General features: G+C 39.3%; 1 pseudogene; it reads left to right on the forward strand.

Moving 5' to 3' along the window:
* Positions 1-292: 292 nt before the first annotated feature.
* LOC100344066 (large ribosomal subunit protein uL24 pseudogene) lies at positions 293-726 on the forward strand (annotated as a pseudogene).
* Positions 727-15,468: the final 14,742 nt, after the last annotated feature.

The raw sequence follows: 15,468 nt of genomic DNA on the forward strand, positions 1-15,468 counted from the left end.
GGACCCTGAGATTCTTTGCCAGCCAACTATTAGCCGGGGAGGGGGTTTGGGGTGGTTTCTTTTCATCCATAGCTCAGAGACCACAGATGGAGAAGGGAAGAGGGACAGGGGATTTGGGGACTCAGGAAACCAGAGCTGGAGGAGAGGAAGCTTATGGAGATAGGAGTCAAATCTAGGAATTGTAGTTTCATAAATAGCTGTTCATGGTAAAGTTTTTTCAGAACTTCCAAACCACGCTCGCCTATCTGAGGACTTTTTGGGACCTGAGAACGGTGCAGCATTTCCAGCCAAAATGAGGTTCAATCCCTTTGTGACTTCTGGCCAGAGCAAGAACCAAAAAAGGCATCTCAATGCCCCTTCCCACATTTGGCAGAAGATTATGTCTTCCCCTCTTTCCAAAGAGCTGAGACAGTGAAACGTGTCATCTGTGCCTACCCAAAAAGATGATGAAGTCCAAGTTGTGCAAGGACACTACAAGGGTCAGCAAATTGACACAGCAGTCCAGGTTTACAGGAAGAAGCACATCATCCACACTGAACAGGTGCAGTGAGAAAAGGCCAATGGACAACGGTCCATGTGGGCATTAGCCCCAGCAACGTGGTTATCACTAGGCTAAAACTGGATGAAGACTGCAAAAAGATCCTTGAAAGGAAAGCCAAGTCTGGTCAAGTAGGAAAGGAGAAAGGTAAATCTAAGGAAGAAACAGTTGAGGAGATGCAAGAATAAAGTAATAGTATACACACACACACACACACACACACACATATATAAACTTTCATTAAAAACTGCTGAAATACAAAAAGAGAAAGAAAAAAGAAAGTGTCTGGGAAGAATAGCAAAGTTCATCTTGTTTAGGTATCATTGCTGTTACCTGGAAAAAAATTGGCTACCTAGTTACCTGACATGGGAACATCATGACTTATAGTCTCACTACTGAGGCAAAGTTGGGCCAATCCTTTGGGATTCATGGAATGCCTGAACAGGAAGGCATTCATTGAGATACCTGTATTTGTCAATGGTTATGCCTTAAGTGCCACTTACTAATAACTCAAATATTTCTTTAGTTGGTAGTTAAAATAAAGCCAATAGGTTTAATGCACTTTTTAAAATTTCATTTTTTTGTGCACATAGGGGAATTTATTCCAAAATGTCTATGGAAAGTCACAGACCTCCAAAACAGCTAAAGCAATACTGAAAAAGAAAAATAAAGTGGAAGAAATTACTATTAACTTTCCTGTACAGTTTTAGAAATGATAATCATATGGTATTGATGGAAGTAGAAGCATACATATTAGTGGATCAGAATGGAAGACGCAGAAATATACCTAGAAAAATATGTTCAACTGATTCTTGACAAAAAATCACAATCAAGTCAATAGAGAGAAGATAGCCCTTTCAACAAACGGTGTTAGAATTCTTGAACACTCATAGATGAAAGCAAAACCTAACCAAACAATTTGACCTAAAAGACATATCTGTTACAAACATTAACTCAAAATGTATATACAGTTAAATCTAAAATGTAAAATATGGGGCGTGAACCAAAGGATGGAATATCTCTACTTATGTATCTTTCTTTTTTTCCCTCCCTCTCTCTCATTTTCTACTTTCAAACACACAAAAATGATAAACAAAATTTAAAAATGCTACAACCATCTGTAAAACCATTTGATAATTTCTTATAAACTGAACATGCAACTTCCATGTTACTCAGCAGTTATGCTCCTGGGGATTTATTCTAGAGAAATAGTTAGATGTTAGAATCAGCAGAGGGGCCGGCGCCACAGCTCAATAGGCTAATCCTCTGCCTTGCAGCACCGGCACACCAGGTTCTAGTCCCGGTCAGGGCACCGGATTCTGTCCCAGTTGCCTCTCTTCCAGTCCAGCTCTCTGCTGTGACCCAGGAGTGCAGTGGAGGATGGCCCAAGTCCTTGGGCCCTGCACCCACACGGGAGACCTGGAGAAGCAACTGGCTCCCGGCTTCGGATCAGTGTGGTGTGCTGGCTGCAGTGTGCTGGCCACAGCGGCCATTGGAGGGTGAACCAACGGTAAAGGAAGACCTTTCTCTCTGTCTCTCTCTCTCTCACTGTCCACTCTGCCTGTCAAAAATAAAAAATAAAATAAAAAAAGAATCAGCATAGGTATTTTCAGCAGGTAAATAATTAAAGAAGTATGGCACATAAATACCAAAGAATACTACTTGGTAATAAAATGGAATGAAATTCTAATAAATGCAGCCATTTGTAAGAATCCTAGCAAATTATTCTCAGTAGAAAAAAAAATGATAATTCAAAAAGTTAGAAGTGAATGTTGTGGCACAGCAGGTTAAGCCATCACTAAGGATGCCAACATCCCATATTGGAGTTCCTGGTTCAAGCGCCAGCTAACCTACTTCTGATACAGGTTCCTGTTAACACATAGGCTAATCATATCAAGTATGAGTTCCTGCTACCCATATTCAAGACCTGGAAGGAGTTTCAGGGTCTTAGCTTGGCCTGGTCCATCTTTGGCTGCTGCATGTATTTGAACCAATGAATGACAGATTCTCATTCTCTCTCACTCTCTTGCTCTCTCTCTCATTCTCTCTTTCTCTCCCTCTGTCTCTCTCTTCCTGCCATGTTGCTTTTCAAATAAATAAAAATAAGCAAATACACATTAAAAAGTTACATAATGTATGATTTTATTTATTGTGTATAATTTTTTTTTGACAGGCAGAGTTAGACAGTGGGAGAGAAAGAGAGAGGTCTTCCTTCCTTTGGTTCACCCCCGAAATGGCTGCCATGGCCAGCGTGCTGTGACCGGCTCACTGTGCCGATTTGAAGCCAGGACCCATGTGCTTCCTCCTAGTCTCCCATGCAGGTGCAGGGCCCAAGCACTTGGGCCATTCTCCACTGCCCTCCTGGGCCACAGCAGAGAGCTGGCCTGGAAGAGGAGCAACTGGGACAGAATCCGGTGCCCCAACTGGAACTAGAACCTGGAGTGCCGGTGCCGTAGGCGGAGGATTAGCCAAGTGAGCTGTGGCGCAGGCCAATGTATAATGTTTTAAAATCATAAAATTTTAGAGATGGAGAGCAGATTAATGACTTCCAGGGATTTGGGATGGCAATAGAGAAAAACAGATTAGGATGTAGTTTTTTTTAATTTTTTTTTCACTTTTATTTAATAAATATAAATTTCCAAAGTACAGCTTATGGATTACAATGGCTTTCCCCCACCCCCATAACTTCCTTCCCACCCGCAACTCTCCCCTTTCCCACTCCCTCTCCCCTTCCATTCGCATCAAGATTCATTTTCAAATCTCTTTATATACAGAAGATCAGTTTAGTATATATTAAGTAAAGATTTCAACAGTTTGCACCCACATAGCAACACAAGGTGAAAAATACTGTTTGAGTAATAGTTATAGCATTAAATCACATGTAGTTTTTAAGGGGCAACTCAAGGAACCTTTGAGGTGTTGGAAGTGTTCAATGTTTGATTGTGGCCTGCACTTAAAACTACTCAGGTAATAATATTGTATAGAACTTATATACAAAAATGAGTAGTAGCAAGAGTGAGAAAATTTGAACAAAAATGGTGGATGGGATAAATGTCAATATCTTAGTTGTGATAGTTCATTCTAGATTTGCAAAATGTTATTATTTGGGGGAATTAGGAAAAGTGTGCAAGAGAGTTCTTTGAATTATTTCTTACAATTGGCTATGGATTTACAATTATATCAAAAAACTTCAATTAAGTCCCAGAAAAATTAATTGGAAAAAACTAGAGTATGATTGAATTATATACCATCTATTAGTTGTGTCAAAGCTTAGCATCAGTGTACACACCAGTTAATTAAGATGTCTATCTATATATAGGGACTCTCTAACATTGACTCAAATAGCTGTACTCTGAGTGCTTAATGACTGCTTTAATTGTTACTGAAGGATATCTTTCTATGCTTCTCCTCTTTGACCCTTTATCTTTTGCTTGATTCTGTACTACTTGAATTCTCAAGTGTTTTCCTGATGACCTACATATTTTTTACATGGTCCAGTCTCTTTCTTTTATCAAGGTTATGAAATCTACAACAGCTTTAATTACCTCAAATTCGATTAAAAAAACTAGATCTCCATTAATAACGTTCTTATAACTCATGCTTCATAATTAATATGCATATATCTGATGCCCACATGATTTAGAGGAGCATATCTCCTTGCCTTCTACCTTTCTCCCTATGTTCTTTCTCTCCCATGCCATTATTAATATTTCATTTTGTGACAAAAGATAGCATCTTTTTGGAATTACGCTGCCAATTTGAGTCTTATTTGTGTGAGTAACAATTTATGCTTCATATAATTTTGTTGACATGATTTGGCAACAAACAAATATGAATTTGACCAAATTTCTTTTTTCTGTATTTACAGTGGCCAATTAATAAACAATATCATGAAGTTATTTAATTAGGTGAATGGGCTAGATGCTAGAAATCAAACACACAATATGTTTATAAGATGATTGGTTTATATAGAACAAAATATATGCTAGATGATTAGCTTGGTAAATAGCTAAAACCCTTCCTTTGGAAAGAAAGATGGTGACTCTACCCAGGTAGAGTAGCACGAGGAGGAAGAGCTGTTTACTGACACTAATGCACCAATATTTACTGACACCCATTTGTTTAAGCAAAAGCTAAATACTACACTTAGATTCTAGGATGTCTTATTTTGAAACAGATCCCTGAAACAATAATCATGGGGCATCATTAAAGTCTTCCCAGGTTTTACACACTCCCATAGCATGCCATATTCAATCCTCCAATCTTTTTTGGGAGAAAAGAAAAAGTTCTTAATCCCCTGGCATTCCTGTCTGAATGCTTCCCTAGTGGGCAGACTTCATTGCTGACTTTTCCCTTGCTAGGTTTTGCCTTCAGTATGGGAGCTCTGTATCTCTTTTCATCTTATTCTCTTCAGAGCAGGCTGGCATTCTTTGAATCAACAGGAGCTCCTCAGTCCACAAAGGTGGCTACAATGCTATTGACAGTTTTCAGTTTTCTGTATTCTTCAGAAAGAAACTTCAGCATGTCTCATCAGTACAACTTTCTATTTTACAGCTTTGTAGTCCTGTAATGATGCGTCATACGTTTTTAATGATGGGGCACCACACAGAAGATGAGAGCATATCAAAATCAACATTACACTTCTGAAAGAGCAATGAGAGCTTTGAGGTTCATTTAGAAAAGCTTGAGCAGTTCAAGTTTGGTTGCGTTTATGTTATGACATTTATAATGACAAGCCATCTGGATGAAAAGTAAAAGTTCTGTGAATTAACCAGATGTGTCCAAATACCTAAATTTGCAGCAGAGGATACTGACTGAATTTTTATCTGAAGATAATTAGCTCCTTGCCTGACTATAAGATGACAAGATTATTATAAGCCCAATGGGATGCATCATTCAGAGGATATTTAGCCATCATCCCTTGATTGTAAAGAACTAGTAGAGGACCATGGTTAATTGGTGAAGTGTGAGACTTTGGCAGTTGGGCAGTACTTTGCTTGGATCCCACTTTTTCACCACTTAAGTGGGCATCTTTGGACAAATTATGAAATTTTGCTGCTCAGATTATGAAAATTTGTAGCACAAAGATTTTAATCATGCCTACTTTCTACAGTTGATCTGAAGGTCAAATGAGGTAACATGTCTATAATCCAGCATAAAGTAAATGTTAAATAAATATTAGGGCCAGCGCCGCGGCTCACTAGGCTAATCCTCCGCCTTGTGGCACCGGCACACCAAGTTCTAGTCCCGGTCGGGGCGCCGGATTCTGTCCCGGTTGCCCCTCTTCCAGGCCAGCTCTCTGCTATGGGCCGGGAGTTCAGTGGCAGATGGCCCAAGTCCTTGGGCCCTGCACCCGCATGGGAGACCAGGAGAAACACCTGGCTCCTGGCTTCGGATCAGTGCAATGTGCCGGCCACAGCGTGCTGGCTGCAGCGGCCATTGGAGGGTGAACCAACGGCAAAGGAAGACCTTTCTCTCTGTCTCTCTGTCTCTCTCTCACTGTCCACTCTGCCTGTAAAAAAAAAAATTAGGTATCACTATTGCATTATATAATACTTGATAATTTATGGACATCTTACTGGTTTATGTATTTACTATACTATATTATTGTTGTACTATAGAGTGTACTTCTCATAAAAACAAAAGTTTAAAGTGATAATGGATTAGATGAGTGGTTCTGAGTGCTGAACAGGTAGTAAAACACCCTAGGAATCTTTTTAAAATTGTAGATTCCTGGGCTTCGCTTTTGACCAATCAAGTCAGAATTTCCAGGAGTAGCACCTGGCGTCAAAAAGTATTCCCCAAGTGATTGTCATATGCAGCAAGTTGTGGGAACCCGGGCTTGGATTACTACAGCAGCAGTGAGAATCACAGAGGCAGTGAAGTTGAGACATTGTGAGGAGGGAACTGTAGAGCAGTGTTTCTTAAGCTTCACTGTGTAGAAGAATAACCCGAGGATTCCGAGTCAGTTGGTGCAGGGGAAGGCCTGTAATTCTGTATTTATTTTAAGAAATAATTGACTTCTTTATTTCATTTACTTGAAAGCTATAGAGACAGACATAGAGAGGTAGAGAGACATACTGACAGAGAGGCTGATCCAGGCCAAAGCCAGGAACCCAAAACTCAATCTGGGTCAGCCATGTGAGTGACAAGGATGCAAATCCTCAAGGCATAACTTACTGCCTCCCAGGATTCACTTTTATCACAAAGTGATTAAATCACAAAGTGATTTTTGGCTATGAACCTTGTGATGAGTGAGAAATGAAATTTTTGTCTCCCCTGCATTGCCAGGTCTGAGAAGTACTGATTTATAGGCACTGGAACTTTGTGTAATCTGTACAACTTGAAAAAAAACAAAGCAAAACATGAAATTCCTATGTTAACAGGTTAGCAGATTTCTTTATATATATATATATATATATATGTAAATATATATAACCATTGAAATATCTAGCAATACTATTTTAATTATTTAAATTAATTTATTTGGAAGCAGAGTGACAGAGAAAGAAGAGGTGAAGAGAGAAAGAGATTTTCCATTCACTGGTTCACTCTTCAAATGATGACAATCATCAGGGTTGGATCAGGCCAAAGCCAAGAGCCTGGAACTCCATCCAGGTCTTGCACATGGGTAGCAGGGTCCCAAGCACTTGGACCATGTTTTACTGCCTTCCCAGGTACATTAGCAAGCAACTGATTTGGAAGCTGAGCAGCTGGGACTGGAAACTTCCTTCAATATGGAATGCCAGCATCACAGGTGGCAGCTTAACTTGCTGCGCCACAGTGCTACCCATGGAATGCTGTTTCTATAATGTCACAGAGACATATTGAAAGAAGAAAGAATGATCACAGGCAGAAAGTTTAGGGCTACAATAACCCTGAGAGGGAGATGTGGATTAATAGAGAAGATAGAAATGAAGGCAGTGTCTAGAAATAATGTCATAGGACAAAGAGATCTAAGAAGCACAGACTGTAAAGATATTAGCATCAAACCAGAAATACCTGGAAGAGTGACCTGGAAACTGCACCTGGGATGGGTCTCTGAGGGTCAAATGATTTTTTTTAAAGATTTATTTATTTATTTATTTGAATGACAGAGTTACAGAGAGGCAGAGGAAGAGAGGGAGAGAGAGAGAGAGAGAGAGAGAGGTCTTCCATCCATGGTTCACTCCCCAGATGGCCACAATTACTGCCCCAGGCCATAGCAGAGAGCTGGATTGGAAGTGGGGCAGCTAGGACTCGAACCTGCACCCATATGGGTTATAGGCACTTCAGGCAGCAGCTTTACCCTCTATGCCACAGCACTGGCTCTGATCAAATGATTTCACTTGCATATTTCTAATGAGGAGGGAGAGTTAGCTTGGGGTGTCAGGTAACTTTTATGTCTATGTCAAAGACTTGAAGTTACGTCGAAACTACAGATGGAAGTAACCTTGCTTTCATCAAGAATTCAAGCAATAACTTAGCCCTGGTACAGTTAAATCATATCAGATATGAGAAAGACAAATTTTCCAAACACTTAGAATATGACTCTTTCTTAGCAATTTTCCAACAAGTATTTCATTTCTGCCTGATATGTCTTCTAAATCAACAAAAGGTAAATCTTTTACTGTTGGTGACAATCCTCTTAATGAAGGAGTAGTAAAATATGCTAAGTATTAGACTGAATTCTAAAGTGAAAATCAAATAGCAAAACTTCCTGCATTCCCCTGAATAACCTTGTCATCTATAGACTAGGAAGAAACTTTCTTTTAAAGGGGATTTGACTTACCCAGTTTGTTTTGACTGGCAAATAGTGTTTGAAACACTGGCGTATGAATGACAAACAGCTTCTCCTATCAGGGTGTGATGATTGTATTAGTTCTAGTGTTGAGATGTGGATGGTTCAAGTGAAGTTATATATAAACTCCTGCTCTGGCTGTGCTTGTGATCATTGATTATTTTTAGTTTGTTCCTACTATGGAAATAGATGAACCATCAATCAGTTGCTGAAGTTGAAAGATCGCTGTAGTGTAGACACAAGTTTACTAAGTCCTAATGACCATTTAAAACTACCAAATGAAATGGGCTTTCATGAACTATTGTTTAGTCTCAGTGATATAAAAGACAAGAAAGTATGATCAACTGGACAGAGTTAATTCAGGGCAGAAATAATTGAATCCAGTTTTGTTCAGCATCAATTTTGGTAGTTTTAAGTTAAAATTATTAAAATTAAAAGTTAGAAAGTGTTTAAATTTGTTTTATGTTCCCTTAGTAGCAATGTTACAGCTTATTAAAGATAGATAAAATTAGTTCCTACAATTACTCTATATTTATCACAGTAATTATGCACTGGCTATTGTGCTTACTGTTGCATTAATTTGATTATACATGCCTTAGTCTGGCTTAATGAAATACTTATTTGTTGGTAAAGACACCTTTAGTATGAGTATATTGAAACATCACAATGTGTTATAATGCTAATCTATAATCATTATAAGATGAAAAGTCAGGGATGGTGTTATGTTGCACAGGCTAAACTGCTACTTGGGACTCCTGCATCCCATATTGGAATGCCTGTGATCGAATCCTATCTCCACTTCTAATCTAGCTTCCTGCTAACCCTATCCTGGGAGGCAACAAATGATTTCTCAGGTAATGATGGAGACCCAGATGAACTTCCTGGCTCCTGGCTTCCTCCTGACCCAGCTCTAGGTATTGTGAGCATTTATGAGATGAAAAAGCAGAGGGAAAGTATCTCTCTGTGTGTTTTCTTTCTCTTGCTCTGCCTTTCAAATAAATGCAAATACTGAAATGACAAGATGCTACTATATTCGTGTATTGGTTTAAATGAAGATGAGAATATGTCTGAAACATGAACAGCAGACAGAACAGTAGGAGGTTGAGAGTCATGATAAGAAATTTGCATAAAAGATTTATTAAATTATTATTTGGAAAGTATAGGTATAGTTAGACATACAGAGATCTTTCATCTACTGATTCACTCCCCAAATGCCCACAACAGTCAAGGCTGGGCCAGGCAAAAGCTGGGAGCCAGGAATTCAATGTGTATCTTGAACAGGGATCTAAGCTCTTGAACCTGTTGGCTCCCAAGGTGAACATTAGCAGGAAGCTGGAGTTGGGAGCAGAGTCAAGACTCAAATCCAGTCACTCTGATATGGGATGTGGGCATCCTAAGCTGAGTCTTAAGAATACACCTGCACCAGGATTATGCATTTATTCATAATTTATTGAGATGATATTGACAGGTTTTGAGAAAGTAAAGGTAACAACATCATTAATTTTAAAGAGACCATTTGTTTTTTTTGAGAAAGAGAGAAGGAGGAGTGAGATCAATGTAGAAAAACTGAGACTGTTGTTAACCCAGGCTCAGAGGGCAAGAGAGAAAGATGTGTGGAACCTACAGCTTTATTATAAAGGCAGAATGAAACGAACAGGTAACAGAAGGAATGTGATGGCTGATTTTGGTCCACAGGAGTCGTGATATTTGACCCAGCAATATTCTAGGTGTATCTGTGAAGATGTTTTTGGGTGAGATTAGCATTTAAATTACAGACTGAGCAAAGCAAATTTCCCTTCCCAATTATGGGTGACCCTCATCCACTCAGTTGAAGGCCAGAATGAAAATAAAAGGCCCACCCCTCCCAAGAGAGAGAGAATTCATTCTGCCTGGCAGGGCTCAGACTGGGACATCAGCTTTTTGCTGCCTTCGGACTCAAACTGTAACATCAGCTTTTCCTAGGTTTGGGCCTTAGGAATGGAGCTAAACTGTCAACTCTCCTGGGTTTCCAGCTTGCTGACTCAACCTGCAAATCTGGGAACTTGCTGGCCTCCGTAATTTTGTGAGCCAATTACATGCACTCAGGATTCTCTAGAGAAACAGGCGCAATAGCATGTATGCACAGTTGGGACTGTCATATCTGCAAGGTTCTGCATCTGCAGATTCAATCAAGTGTGGAATGACAATGTTTAAAAAATTTTGCATCTGCACTGAACATATTTTTTCTTTTAAATTTTGAATTATTTATTTAATTTTTTGGAAGGCAGGAAGAAACAGAGACAGGAAAACAAACAGATCTCCCATCTGCTACTTCACCACACCCCCAACACCCCCACCCTGCCTCCAAATGCCTGTGACAGCTGGAGCTAGGCCAACCTGAAGCCAGGAGTCAGGAACTCCATCCAGATTTTTCATGCGAATGGCAGGGACCAAGCACTTGAGCCACTACCTGTTGCTTTCCAAGTTGTGCATTGGAAAGAAGCTGGAATCAAGAGCAGAGTCAGGACTTGAACTTAATTACTACGCCTAAAACTTGTCTTCCACACTCTTTTCTCATTATTTCCTAAACAAAATAGCAATTTAACAACTATTCACATGGTATTTGTGTTTTTATTATATATTATAAGTAATCTAGAGATGATTTAACAGATAGGAGGATTATATACATATAGAATACATGTAGAGGTTATATGCAAATGCTATAAATATTGCACCATTTTCTATAAGATATGTGAATGTCTGCAGATTTTAGTATCTGCAGAGGTCCTGGTGCTAACCCTCAGAGACTACAGAAGACAAATATACGTGCACATCCTATTGCTTCTGTTTCTCTGGAGAATTCTGACTAACATCAGCAATAATCTGGAATGTGTTTCTCTGTTTGGTAAGTCATGTTTAAATTTGCTCTCTCTACTGACCTAATTTATTATTAGGTTCAGCATCTTAAAGTGTAGTGTCTCTGGGTATATAGCTTTGCAAAATATCACAGACCCACTTACTTGGGTTTTAAGATAAGAAAAAAATACCCTGTGCTTTACCTGTCTCTTGAAAGCAGAGGTCACCACAAGAAATCATTGACTCCACTTGTTTGCCATCATAGAGGGAACTGCATGTTACAGAAGTGAAGGTGGTTTGTGTGTGATGTTATTAATCTTGATGAGTCCGACGAGCACCAAAATTCAAGAGAATAAAACTAAGTGTCTAAAGAAGGTGGGGGAAAGAATCTGTGCCATCCATGATTTTTATACATTCTGCCCATTTGGAGTCTTTAATTTGGCTGTATCCCACTTGGTGACACGCCTAGAAAAAACGAACATAACTCAGACATTTTTACTTTGAATGCCTCAGTCACTATTTAACATTCCATCTTCATATACTGTCTACATTGTTAAATTGCCTGAAACTGCAGAGCAGTCAAGCAGTACACAAATTAAGCCACAAAGTAATCGGATTTCAATCACTAAATATTCACAGCTCAATTAAGTTATTTACTGAGATGTTTGTCTTAGCTGTTGAAATCTTGTATATTTATAGCTGCTTCACACTAACCTTTTAAAAATATCCTGATGTGAAAATGAAAAGCCACATTTGTTTTTCAAGGTAGGTTAAAGTTATGGCTCCAGGTATTTAAAAATGAATAAAAAGTCAATTACCTTCGAGTTTTCCAAGAGTATGATTTGGTTTCCAAAATAGAAAGCTGACTGCAAATTGCCTGATTATGCTTTTGTTTCAGAAAAAGAATATTTAAAAAAATGTGATCCCAGTTACAATCTAATCTTCTGTTCTTCCTTCCGTTTTGTGATGTTATAGATGGACCATATTTCCCAGATTCAGCACTTCTAAATTCTGCTTCATATTCAACCATAAAATTCTGAGAGTGGTTCTGGATAACTGTGTGCAATTCAACTTCTGAAGTTTCATTTCCTCACAGCAATGAGGGAATAATGATAGCTACCTAAGATAGGGTACTTCTACTGATCATCTGACAATAGTAGAAAACACTTGAATTTTTGGGAAAAATATGTACTGGTATATTTATCATGTATAGTAACAATGGCTAATATTTATAGCAAAGCGTTGTTAGGGATTAGAAATCATTTACAGTACTTCACAAGCATTTCCTTGGATCTGTATAAAAATTTTACTGTTTAATATTCATTTAACAAATAAGGAACATTTAGGCTGAGAATGCCAACTGCATAGCCTAGTATTACATAGCAAGAGGACAAGCAGTACCTTCTGAGTAGTTGTGTCTGAAGCAAGACTAAGCTATCAAGTACTGCACTTCCTTGATTTTTTTTTTATATTGAATGGTATGACCCACTGTATTAGTTTTGTATGTTGTTCTAACAAATTATTACCACGTTAGTGGATTCAGACAACAAACATGTTACATGATAATTGCAGGTCAGAAATCTGAACTAGGATATACAGGGTTAAAAGCAAAGGTGGAGTTCCTTCTAGAAGCTGTAGGGGGAATCTCTTGCTTGCCTTGTCCAGCTCCTAGAGAACACTGTATTCCTCTTCCTTCATATTTTTTCTCCTTATCTTACCTTACTCTCTGGCCCCCTCTTCCTAGGACATTTGCGGTTACATTAGACCCTCCCACCCAGATGATCCAGGAAATAAAAAAAAAAAACAAACACAACCCCCCCCCCCCTCAATATCCTTAAGTTAATCACAGTTGCAAAGATTCCTTTGCATGGGAAGCAACCCATTCGTGTTTCTGAATTCACTTGATGTCTTTGAGAAGATGACACTATTTTGACTACCACACTCACATTGAAATAAAAAAATACATTTAAGAATGTGTCTTGAAAAATGCCTGATAACTTATTTATTGAAAATGTAATTCAATTGATAACTTTTTAGGATGACAGCTTGAGTAAATATGATCATGGCACTGTGAATATGTTCATTTCCTACTTTGGCCAGTGGGAATGTAGAACTTTACCATACAGGGCTCCTGCTGGGAGACAAATTCCTTCATCAGAGCACCATCTGTGTAAGGCAACTCTATCAATTTGCATCGCCATAGAGAGAAGATTTGCTTTATAGTCATGCATAATAATGATATCATACCAACTGAAGTTTGCAACACAAAATACCCTTTGTGTAAGGACCATGTACTTCATTGCAAAATTACAGTCATTAAGGAAAAAATGGGGTTAGGTGTTTGCCTTAGCAATGAGGGTAATAATGGGCACTTATGTCCCACATTAGAGGGCATGAAGGAACTGCTCCCTGCTTCCTGCTCATGCACACCCTGGGGAAGCAGCAGCTGAGGACTCAAGTGCGTGGGTCCCTGGCACCCATATGGGATACCTGGATTGAGTTTCTGTCTCCCAACTTCGGTCTCACACAGCCCCTGGCTGCTGCTGCAGGCATTTGGGAATTTAACCAGCAGATAGGAGACCTCTCTGTCTGTCTGTCTTATACATAAATAAATAAGAAAATTATTGAATGTAAGAAGACAGAGAATTGGAATACTATTTATATGTAATATTTATGTACGTCTCTATGTTTTAGAATTAGAAAGTATTTAGGGTATTATGAAGACATTTAGGGTACTAGAAGATATTTACAGGATTGAAAAATTCATTTAAACTTTCTCTGTTATCTAAAAATAAATTGGATATATCCAACCCAATATATCTTTAAAAATGCTACATATTAAGTTTTTTCATGATTGGCTCAAGGGGAAAAGACTACCAATATTGACATTATGCTTTTAATTCTTAACTTAATAAATTCCTGATCTTTATACCATCTTCCAAAATATTTTTTTTTTTGACAGGCAGAGTGGACAGTGAGAGAGAGAGACAGAGAGAAAGGTCTTCCTTTTCCATTGGTTCACCCTCCAATGGCCACTGCTGCCAGCACACCGCACCGATCCAAAGCCAGGAGCCAGGTGCTTTTCTTGGTCTCCCATGCTGGTGCAGGGTCCAAGGACCTGGGCCATCCTCCACTGCACTCCTGGGTCGCAGCAGAGAGCTGGACTGGAGGAGGAGCAACCAGGACAGAATCTGGCACCTCGACTGGGACTAGAACCCAGTGTGCCAGCGCTGCAGGTGGAGGATTAGCCAAGTGAGCCGCGGAGCCGGCCCATCTTCCAAAATATTAATAGAAGTTAAAACATTTTGTTACAGTCTGAGGGAATTATTCCCATTTTATTTACCTTTTGTTCTTATTTCCTTTCCTCCCTTCCTCTCTCTTCCCTCTGCCCATCTCCCCCTCCTCACCTCCTGCTTCTCTCTGTCACTCTTTTTCATAGGGTCTCTTCTGTGACATGTTTAAAAGCATATTGCATTGTGAAAGCCTGTGTCCTCTCACTTAGGAGTGATATGACATTGAAGCTCTCGCAACTTTAAGTAGGGGAAGTCTCCTCCCCTCCCTGTAGCTGGGCCCTGATATTTGCTCATTCACATTCTAGCACCTGGTACTGCCTGAGGTTAGGATAACTAAGGAAGATTTAATGGGCTTTTTTTCTCATTGAATGTAATTCAAAACAGAGAAAGAAACATACTTTTTAGCCCAGTGCAAAAAAGAAATTCCTCCAGTGCATGCACTCTTCAGCATCAGAGGCTCTGAAGCTGAGAAAAGGAGAGAACTTGGAGGGTGGGAGGGAAGGAGAGAGAGCAAGGGTATCAGAGGTTCAGAGATCAGTGGCAAGGGGAGTTGACAGAGGGATGCCGACCAGGCCTGCTTTCCAGCTGAGAGGAGGGGAAAAGCATCTGCATCTAAGGAGGACTCAAGGGCAACCCAGGACCTAAGCCTCAGATTCAGTACTTTCTGTGCTACTAAGGGGCAAAACAGATTTCCTTGTTATTATTTTTGTTTTTCTTCTAAAGGAAATATAGGCACATATGTGCTGCTCTTACATTCTCAACTTGTGTGTAGTAAAGGCATTACCTAGGCATTAAATATATCAGAAATCATATTTCAAAGGAAAATGCTTTGTTGGTGGTGAAGGGTTGGGATATGAATTGATCTGTCAGCGAGAACACCAACGCTATTGTCATAGTTTCTTCTTTGAGGCTGACAATACTGATTATTTCCTGTGACACAAGAAATGTGGGAGCTGATAAATGGATGTTGGTTTTTTGCATCCTAAACTGCTTGCTAAATTGCTGAGTCATATCGCTATGCT

Source organism: Oryctolagus cuniculus, chromosome 10, assembly GCF_964237555.1.
Source record: "Oryctolagus cuniculus chromosome 10, mOryCun1.1, whole genome shotgun sequence".
Taxonomy (NCBI): Eukaryota; Metazoa; Chordata; class Mammalia; order Lagomorpha; family Leporidae; genus Oryctolagus; species Oryctolagus cuniculus.